Here is a 10,675-nt window from a genome sequence, read left to right as displayed (position 1 = left end):
CAATAAAGAAGGGGGAAAATATAGACCTGATCTTAAGATTTCAAAATAGGAACTAAGAAGAACCATAAAGCCTAAAGTAATAGTATAAGCAAATAATGGAAACAAAAATAAGTCATTCAGGGATCAGAGCTCTGAGCTGCTCTTCCAGAAGAACCAGGTTCAGTTCCCAGCACCAGCATGATCACAACCACCAGTACCTCCAGTTCCAAGGGACCCAACACCCTCTTCTGGCCTCTGAGGACACCACGCATGCACATGGAACACATACATACAGGCAAACAACCTTACGTGCAAAATAAAATACTAAAAATAAAAACAGATTAAAAAAATAGAAGTTGAATCTAAAAAGTCTGTCTTCCCAGAACCTGCCACGCAGGAGACTGAGGCAGGGGGATCCTGAGTTTAAGGCTTGATCTACAAGAATATTTAATTCAGGCCTGTCTGAACTAAATAGCAAAATTTGGTCTTAGCCGGGCAGTGGTGTGTGGTGGGTATTGTGTTCCCTGAAATATTGTGTGTTCCCCGAAATAAACATATCTGGGGTCAGAGAACAGACAGCCACTAGAACAGAGCCAGAAATGGTGGCTAGAAAATGGGAAGAGTAAGCCATAACAGAAGTTGGGCGGTGGTGGTACACACCTTTAATCCCAGCACTTGGGAGGCAGAGCTAGCCAGATCTCTTGAGTTCAAGGCCACTTTAGAAACAGCTAAGCATGGTGATCCATGCCTTTAATCCCAGGGAGTGGGGGCAGAAAGAAAAAGGTATATAAGGCATGAGGACCAGGAACTAAAGAGGAAAAAGCATGTAGTTAGTTAAGCTTTAGAGCAACACAGTTCAGCTGAGATTCATGTGGAGGAGGACTCAGAAGCTTCCAGCCTGAGGAAACAGGATCACCTGAGGAACTAGCAAGGTGAGATAGCTGTGGCTTGTTCTGCTTCTCTGATCTTCCAGCATTCACCCCAATAACTGGCCTCGGGTTTGAGTTTTATTAATAAGACCTTTTAAGATTCCTGTTACAGTGGTGGCACATACCTTTAATCTCAGCCCTCAGGAGGCAGAGGCAGGCAGATCTCTGTGAGTTCGAGGCCAGCCTGGTCTACAAATTGAGTTCAAGGACAGCCAGGGCTGTTACACAGAGAAACCCTGTCTCAAAAAAAAAAAAAAAAAAAAATTGCTCTTGGCCTTAACACCATCTTCCTTGGAACTCCTGCGCCATGAGAGCAAAGTGGAGGAAGAAGCGCATGCGCAGGCTGGAGAGCAAGAGGGGAAAGATGAGGCAGAGGTCCAAATAAACTAGGCTTGTGCACCCAGGAGGCTGGAGGAGCCGAAGCAAGGGATGCTGAAGGCTGGGACTCTGGTACAAGTTGTTGGACTGTGTGCTGCTATCACTAGGAGTCTGGTGGACTGGAGCATCACCATCGGCTCGCAGAGACCACCTGAGAGTCTTGCTTTCATATCAACCAAAACAGTCCTGCTGGCCCTCCGCCCTGGACCTAAAGCATTCTGGACTAGAGGCCCAAAGAGTCACTGGACCCTCTGGAGCTAGAGTTATAGGAAATTTTGAGTCTCCTGGCATGGGTGCTAGGAACCAAACCCTGGTCCTCTGAAAGAGCAGCAAGTACTCTTAACAATTGAACTGCCCCCTCCAGCCCTCCTATGTGAAGCTTTTCTAATGAATGTATCACACACCGACTTCTTGTTTTCTGAGCAATACTCATAGTTCAAATTATGCGATTAGCATCTTACACATATAGCTATTTTCTTAGGGCCTATTCTATATAATTCTGTTTTGAGGACTAGAGAGATGGCTCAGCAGTTAAGACCACTAGCTGCTCTTCCAGAGGACCTGGGTTCAATTCCCAGCTCCCATGCGTTAGTTTACAAAGTCTATAACTCCAGTTTCAAGGGGCATTTGACACCTCTGGCCTCTGTGGGTACTGCATGACCATGGTACACAGACATACATGCAGGCAAAACACCCACGCACAAAATAAAAATAAATAAATGTCAAAAATAATAAAAATAAATCAATGTAATAGGCCTCAACCAGAGCTTCTTTTAATGGAGTACTTGCCTATACAAAAATAAAATAGAAAAGCATATTGTTCATGTATTTTGGATGTGGTAGAATAAAAATGAAAATGAACAGCAACGTCCTAGTGCCTAGAATTCCTTACAATTGAGATATGTACATAAATCATTTGGTCAGGTCATGGCACGGTAGAAGCATTCAGCATATGATATTCATTACTGTCCGATTAACGCTAACACAGCATCTGTCTGCTTAGGACAGGCAGCGCTGGAGAAACTGAAAACACCATGCTGCCGCCTAGTGGGCACTATGATTGAAAAGCCGACACAGTAACTAAGCATTCTCAAGTCACACAAACGCACTTCCTAAGTCATCCAAGAATAAATCTGTTCTTTTCATAACCCATTAGCAACCGTAGGCCAACCCACTAACTAACGACTGTTGCTGTCAATACACAAACTGGCTGAAGAACTATAAGAGATTAGAGAGTATGTTCTACCACACAGTGTTGTTGATTTTGAGGCTCATGATTTCTTGTTGTGGTAGTTATCGTCGGCTTTTTAAGGTACAAAGATAGTCATAGACATGTGTCACAACCAAAGCAAAGGAGAAAATAATCAAATATTAGCAAAGTCCAATTCCTTTTCTAAATGGATGATCCTCAATGGATTCCACATGGTCTACATGAAAAGTAGCAATTATACAGGTTCCCATAAGTTCTTTGACAGTTCACACTCACTTTTTTCTAAAATTCATGTGAGGTAGAAGAGCAAGATAATGTATGGATAATTTAAACCCACAATTCAATTCAGCATCATAGGGATTAAGAAGACAGTAATTTTATTTCCAGAAAATTTCCATTTAAATCTGTCTGTAAAAAGCACACCTAAAGAATAAATAATGTTGTCAAATCCCTGCGTTCTGGGGCTAAGGCAGGAGGATCAAGAGTAGGATGTCAGCCTGCGCTACAAATCAAGACCTTGACTAAAAATGTAACAGAAAAAAAAAAAAATTACCAGAAGAGTAAAGAAAAAAAAAAAAAACCTAACATTGTCCGTGGACAGTTACTCACTTCCATGATTTAAGGAGCTAGAATTTTTGCCCTATGCCCGGACTATTCCGGAAAGTCATACCCACCGACTCAGAGTTCTTAAAATAGGACGTTTAACACCTTTCACAAGAATGTCCAGCGTTATAACGTTGGATCCAAGCAACAGCTAACACCCTGGAAGGCGCGCCCCACGCGGGCAGCAGACCTGTGGGCGGCGGCTGGCGGAGGAGGCTTCTAGACACACCTGCCGGGACTCGAGGGTGCGACCCGGAGTCAGCGCGAGCACTTGGCGGACACCCGAGGTCCAGGGCAACCTCTCCAAGAACCCTGGGTGAAAACGTTAGCGTCCTTCCTGAACAGCCCAACGGCAACCGCCGTCCCTTGCCTCAGCACAGCCTGGGGCTCCGGGTCAGCGCTCAGCACTTCCGGTTCATCCTTTCCTACCCAAAGGCGCTTCCGGTTTTCAAGCCACATGGAGGCTAGTGGGCATCTCTAAGGACTTGGGACAACGTGTATTGAACTTTTTTTTTTTTTAATATATACAAGCGCCTAGGAAAATATTTATAGGATGGTCTATGCTTTTCTTTACATGTCCATTGCCTTTTGTATCTTTTTTTTTGGGGGGGGGAGGCCGGGGGGGGAAGTGGGGTGAGGTGTTGAGACAATGTCTCCCTATGGAGCCTTGGCCGGCCTGGAACCCACAGAGACCCACCTGGCTCTGCACCCAAAGTGCTGAAATTAGAGGTGTGTGCCACCATGCCCTGCTTATATCCATTTTAAACAGTCTTTGGACTGATTAGGAAAAACAAAAACAAAAAACTTTAATCCCAGCACTCGGGAGGCAGAGGCAGGCAGATCTCTGAGTTTGAGGCCAGCCTGGTCTACAGAGTAAGTTCCAGGACAGCCAGGCCTACACAAAGAAACTCTGTCTCGAAACAACAAAAAAAGAAAGGGCGGAGGGTTTTTACTTATTGGGAACAATGAAAAAAGCCTGAGAGCAGGAAGAGGGGTGTGCCTTTCCATTTAATACCTCATGGTTTTGGGTGTTTGGATTGCATGAATGTGTTTTCCATTCAAGAAGACAATGTTGATTGTTTTGTGTGTGTGTGTGTGTGTGTGTGTGTGTGTGAAATATTAAACAGAAAGAAAATGGAGGGACAAGATGGCTCTACAGGTAAAGTCACCTGCTAAGAAACTGAGGGGTCTGGGGTTGGGGGTGGAGAAAAGAAGGGGAGAAGGAGACAAAGGCAGAGTTTTGTTTTGTTTTAATCATGCTGATGGTTGCAGCTGGAGGGGCCTCGGAGGCAGCACAGAACATACCCAGACACCAAATTCTCAGCATAAAGATTTATTACCTGGAGTGACAAGGCAGGGCTCAGTGTCCTCTGGATCGGACAGACAGTAACAGATGTTTCTGCAGGAGTGGTTTCTAAGGAGAAAAGTGGAAGTCTGCTAGGATGAGTTGGTAAGTACTAACTGGACAAGTGAGTTAGCATAGCCAAATAATGAATTTTGATTGCTGGACCTTGGAGTTTTAGTCCAGCATAAGGAAGTGGCCAAATAAGGGAACAGAGCCTGGGGGCTAGCTTTAGGAATGAAATCCAACCGTTTAGCGAGGGAGAGGAAAGGGATGACAGCAAGTCCTGCTGGCACCATGTCTGCCATGCTCAGGCCTGTGAAGAGCCCTAAGCACCGAGTCTCAACACCAAACAATATGGTGCACTATTGGGAATGCATTCAGTGTAAGTATTAATATAGTGTGTTCCAGGCCTACAGGGTTTGTCCATGCTACCAGAATCTGAATGACATGGTCTCTGACCTTAAATGTCTAACCATGCTATCAATACAAATGTATTTAGGAGCTGGAGAAATGACTCGGGAAGGTCTGAGTTCAATTCCCAGCATCCTCATCAGGCGGCTCACAACCAGCTGCAGCTTCAGTACCTGGGAGGGTCCATACTTCTAGCCTTCTCAAGCACCTGCACTCATACATACATGTAATTAAAAATAAAAACAAATCTTGAGGCTGGAGAGTTGGCTCAGTGGCTAAGAGCACTTGTTGCTCTTGCAGAGAACCAGAGTTCAATTCCCAGCACCCCACATGGCAGCTCAAAATTGTCTGTTAATTCCTCCAATCCCAGGGGACTCAACTCTTCTGGCCTCAGTGGTCCACCAAAACACATATAAGTCCAAATACTCATAATACACAAAAACAAAAACAACAACCTGGAGCTGGAGTTACAGTGATTTAAGTCACCCAGTGAGGGTACTGGGAGCTGAACTTGGATCCCATGGCAGAGCAAGCAGTCCACGCTCTTAATTGCTGAGACATCCCTGCAGCCCATGAGCTTGTCTATCTTTACCTGTGGCTCCCTGTTGGTGCCTGGGGTTGGCTTCTTCCCTGGTAGCCTGACAGCATCCCCAGCTGAGACCATTTCTCTGGGATAAACTGAATTTTCTCTCCTGCATGTGAAGTTCTGCTTTCTGTGGCTATCAATTCTAGAAATGTTTAGCTGTTACCCACCTCTTCTAGTCGCTTCTGTGCACGTTTCTCCAGGTTATTCCCAGGACACCACGCAGACCAGGCCTGGGTGTTGTGAACTATCTTCCTGCTCCCCACGCTTTAAATTTTCAAGTTATAATTGAAATTGAATTTTTTTTTCCTTTCACATCCAATGAGAGAACACAGAAAACAACTATCCTTACGGCTTCTCAAGGTGTCACAAATCAAACTAAACAGGTTATAACATGGAGTAAACTGTATTTTCTCAGTCACTCAGAACTGATAAATAAGTATAATTATTCCTGCTGCAAATAATACTTTAATAGCTTCATGTTAGCTGGTGACACCAACAAGGAAGCTTGATGTCATTGTTCTGATAGGTTTCTGTTTTATTTTATTTGTGTCTCATAAAACTATCAAGGTTGAGAGGCCAGCTGGAGCTCCAAGAAAATAATTCAGGGCTGGAGAGAGAGCTCAGTGGTTAAGAGCACGTGTTACTCTTCCAGAGGACCAGGGCTCAAGTCTAGCACACACATGGTGGCTCACAACCATCCATAACTCCAATTCCAAGGACACAACCCTTTTGTCTTAGGGTTGCTATTACTGTCATGAAACACCATGACCAAAAGCAAGCTGTGGGGGAAAGAGTTTTTTTGGCTTACACTTCCACATCATTGTTCATCATTAAAAGAAGTCAGGGCAGGAACGTATTTTAGGTATCCACAGAGCCATCCAGATTAAAGCCTCATCAGGCATATCCACACAGTCCAAGCACTGAAAAGACTGAATTGGAAGGACCACACGTTAAGTCTATCCTGGTCTTTATAGGAAGACCTTATTTCATAAAAAGAATCTGAGGGTTTGGTGAGTTGGCTCAGCAGGTAAAGGCACTTGCTACCAAGTTTTGACCTGAGTTCAATCCACTATCTAAACGTGGAAGGAGATAACTTACTCCAAAAAGCTGTTCTGACCTTCAAGACAGAGTCTCATAAAACTATGAGTCCTGGTTGATGTGGAACTCATTACATAAAACAGGCTGACCTTGGTCTCACAGAGATCCACCTCCCTTTTTCTCCTGAGCATTGGGACTAAAGGCATATGCCACTGTGCCCAGCTAATAAATACAAAATATTTTAACTCCACCTAAAGCCATGTCCAGCTGATAGGAATTCTTCGTCTTTTGAATGCTCTTTCTCCACTCTTAGTTTCCTGTCCTGGTTTACCTAATCAATCAACTTAATGTAGCCTTACATATGTGCAATTAAGACCTTTCCTGACTACAAATACACAGTGAATCTTGGTTATAATGCAGTATTACTTTTGCATTTGGTATAGATTAAAACCTCACATGGTCAATCTAGTTCTAACCATAATTGTCAAAGGGTGAAAGAATGTTGGTTTTAGTTGATGTAATAAAGGGAGTGATCATATTTACATGTCTCCCAAGCTAGTCTTTCTCAAATCACAGTTTTCACATCCTACATAGCTAAAATGTGTTGTGAATAAACACAACGACTCCCTAAGAGAATAACAAGAGATAAAATCTATACAAAGTAAATGAACAGGTTTCCACAGCCTACCTACACATGGCAGTGAAAACATGTACTGACGCTTGTTACAGTTACACAATTGTAACACCCTTCATTATAGTTATTTGTGTCTATGCTTGTAAACAAAGTTCAATTTTTTTTCTTTTTTTCCTTTTTTATTATTTTTTTGGAGGGGTGGTCCTTGTTATGTTGTCAATAATAAGATTGACGCATAGACCCAATTAATCATCTCACCTCAGCCCCCCAAATTGCTTCAACTATACTCACATACTACCAAGCCTGGCAATCAGACATTGAATCTTAGTTATAGTGTGCCTATAACCTCAGCCCGGTACTTGACACATAACACACATCCGATAAATATTTATAGATAAGTAACTGAAGTAAAAGTTACTTATAACTCACAGCCTTTAACAACAATTGGCAGTATCAACTAGGGCTGAAATTTCTCTAGAAATCACTGGATTTGTTGGCTTTTCCCTCTGATGTGTATAACGTATCAATCACCTAGAGTTTAAAATACCATGGAGGAATCTACTAGAAAACAATATCTAAATTATGTGCTATATATGGAAGAAGTTCTACTCTGAATTTATGGTTATTGATTTTATTTACATATATATATATATATATATATATATATATATATATATATATATATATATATATATATACAAAACACATGAAAAAAATTACAAGTGGGGCTGGAGAGATGTTTCAGCAGGTAAGAACACCCAAATCAGGTGGCTCACTACCACCTGAAACTGCAACATGCCTTGGCCTCCTCAAACACCTGCACTTCTGTGCACATACAGATAAATGAACATACACATAATTCCTGGCTGTCCAAGAACTAGCTCTGTAGACCAGGCTGGCCTCAAACTCACAAAGATCTGTCTGCCTCTGCCTCCATGATTAAAGGCATGCACCACTGCTGCCAGACTAAAATTTTTTAATCTCTTAAGTTTTAAGAATATGAAAATGTGGCAGTTTGAATAAAAATGGCCACCATAGGCTTATATATTTGAATGCTTAGTCACCAGGGAGTGGAACTGTTTGAAAGGATTAGCAGATATGGCCTTGCTGGAGTAGGTGTGACCCTGTTGTGTGTCACTGCAGGTGGGCTTTGAGGTTTCAAAAGCTCAAGCTAGGCTCAGGCACTCTCTCTCTCTCTGTCTCTGACTCTCCTCTCTTCTCTATTTCTCTCCCTCTCTCCCTCTCTCTCTCTCCCTTTTTCCTCTCTCTCCCTTTGCTTGTGGATCAAGATGTAGCCCTCGGTTACTCCTCCAGCACCATGTCTGTCTGCCACCATGCTTTCTGCCATGGTGATAATGAACCAAGCCTCTGAAATTATAAGCCAAACTGCAGTTGAATGCTTTCTCTTAGAAGAGTTGCCTTGGTCATAATGTCTCTTCACAGCAAGCAAACAGTGACAAAGACACAATTTTCTTCATATTACTTTTCTCCTCTTCATGCCTCCTCAGACTTTGGCTCCCCCCCCCAACATCTTTGTTGGTGTTCTGTTTGTTTGAACTTCTAAGTCAAAACTTAATGAAGGGTCAGCAAGATGACTCACTGGGTAAAGATGCTAGCCACCACACACACTATAAAATAGTAAAATAATTTTTAAAAAATGATCACCAAGCCAGGCAGTGGTGGTGCACATCTTTAATCCCAGCACTCGGGAAGCAGAGGCAGGTGGATCTCTGTAAGTTCGAGGCTAGCCTGGATCTCTGTAAGTTCGAGGCCAGCCTGGACTACAGAGTGAGTTCCAGGACAGGCACCAAAGCTACACAGAGAAACCCTGTTTGGGGGGGGGGGGGCTATAACCAAATTGTAACTATCATAGGTTGTCATATCTGAAGCAGTATGCATAAATTAATTAGCCTAGGTGATATATAATGAGTCATGATGCCATAGATTTTTATATTTGAAAATTAGACTGCTAATCAGGTTCACAGGTTATGCTGAGCCTCCCATAATCCTTTTCTTCTTCTCTCTACCACACCTCGATTAAAGAGACCAACCACAGCAATCAAGAGGCAGAGGCAGGCGGATCTCTATGATTTCCAGGCTAGCCTGGGCTACAGAGTGAGTTCCAGGAAAGGCACAAAGCTACACAGAGAAACCCTGTCTCAAAAAACCAAAATCCAAAAACAAACAAACAAACAAAAAAAAAACCCACACCCTCCAAAACACAGGTTTACTTAAGCCCTGTCTGCATACCTTTGATAATGGAGTAGGTATATTCATTTCTTACTACATACTTGCTTTGAAATTAAAAAGAGCCTCCACTTAGGCTAAACAATGCAACAGAAGTTCATCTCTGTGCAGCCGATACCCCCTTCTCCCTTGAATACTAGCTATACAATGTAGGTAAAGCACCTGATTGATTTAGGATGCTTTCCCCCCATAACTTTACTGCTGAAGAGAGAAGTGGATACAACAGCAAAGCATCAGAACACAATTGCCCAGAAAAAAAGGCAGTTTTATCATTGGAGTCAATGGCACAGTAACGCAAATACATTATGTGTATGGGCGTTTTGCCTACAGGGATATATGTATACCACAAGCACATCTGGTGCCCAGGAAGGCCAGAGGAAGGTGTTAGTTGTCTTGGGACTGGAGTTATAGGTGGTTGTAGGCTGCCATGTGGGTGCTAGGAGTCAAGCCCAGATCCTCAGGAAGAGCAGCCAGTGCTCTTAACCACTGAGCCATCTCTCCAACCCCATATAGATCCTTTTGAGCAAAAGAAAGGTGATTCCCTTCCTCAGCCTGAGGAGTGAGTCCCCAGCCTTACAGTGAGCAATGAGGCAGCTATCCAGATAATTAATGTACCTGCCCTTCCAATTCTGTTCAGTCGCTTAACTGATACATCCTCAACATCTTATTTGTCTGTCTTCAAACAATTTGAACTTCTGTATGATGTTAATAAACATGCAGTACCATTTTTATACCTAAGCATTGCACACCAACTTTCCAAGGACACAGACTCTCTTCTTTCAATCACAGTAAATCTCTGTGACATTAATAGGAATTCCACATGAGAAGGAAAAGGATGAAAGAGCTTTTAAAACTTAGACGGCTATAAAGTACCCAGAATATTTGCTGGGCTCCTTTGTTCACAGGGTTCAAAAGGTCAAATCAAGTGTAAGAAACCATATCCAAAGTGTGGGTCTAACTTAAGCAAGACACATAAACACAAAGCCAAGTTGAGGTAGTTTACCAAGAAAAGTCTTTACACCTGAATTGTCCAGCATGCCAATTCAAATTCTAGATGAATGGAATGTTGCTTAAAACATCCAATGGGGACCAGCATGATCTTGGCTCAGGGATAAAAGCACTTGCTATTACTCTACCCTGGACAGCTAAATTCAATTCCCAGAAGACACATAAAAGTGGAAAGAGAGAACCAACTCCACCGAGTTGGCCTCTGACCCCTTCATACACACTGTGGCACACACACACACAGAACATACCACGCACATATCCCGACAATAGTAGTGATAATAATTTTAAACATCCATGGAGAGTAAGT

At 42.8% G+C, this 10,675-nt stretch overlaps 1 protein-coding gene across 1 annotated transcript in view; it reads right to left on the bottom strand.

Annotated features, from left to right (window-relative positions):
• Ccdc73 (coiled-coil domain containing 73) overlaps window positions 1-3,485 on the bottom strand; it is a 124,689-nt gene extending 121,204 nt beyond the window's left edge. Inside the window, exon 1 of the mRNA XM_036183362.1 lies at window positions 3,329-3,485. The gene's annotated coding sequence lies outside the window, so the exon portion shown is untranslated. The remainder of the gene's footprint in view (window positions 1-3,328) is intronic.
• Between the last annotated feature and the right edge of the window lie 7,190 nt (window positions 3,486-10,675).

Source organism: Onychomys torridus, chromosome 4, assembly GCF_903995425.1.
Source record: "Onychomys torridus chromosome 4, mOncTor1.1, whole genome shotgun sequence".
Taxonomy (NCBI): Eukaryota; Metazoa; Chordata; class Mammalia; order Rodentia; family Cricetidae; genus Onychomys; species Onychomys torridus.
Note: the sequence above shows the minus strand (reverse complement) of the source record. Positions and strands in the feature narration are given on the sequence as shown.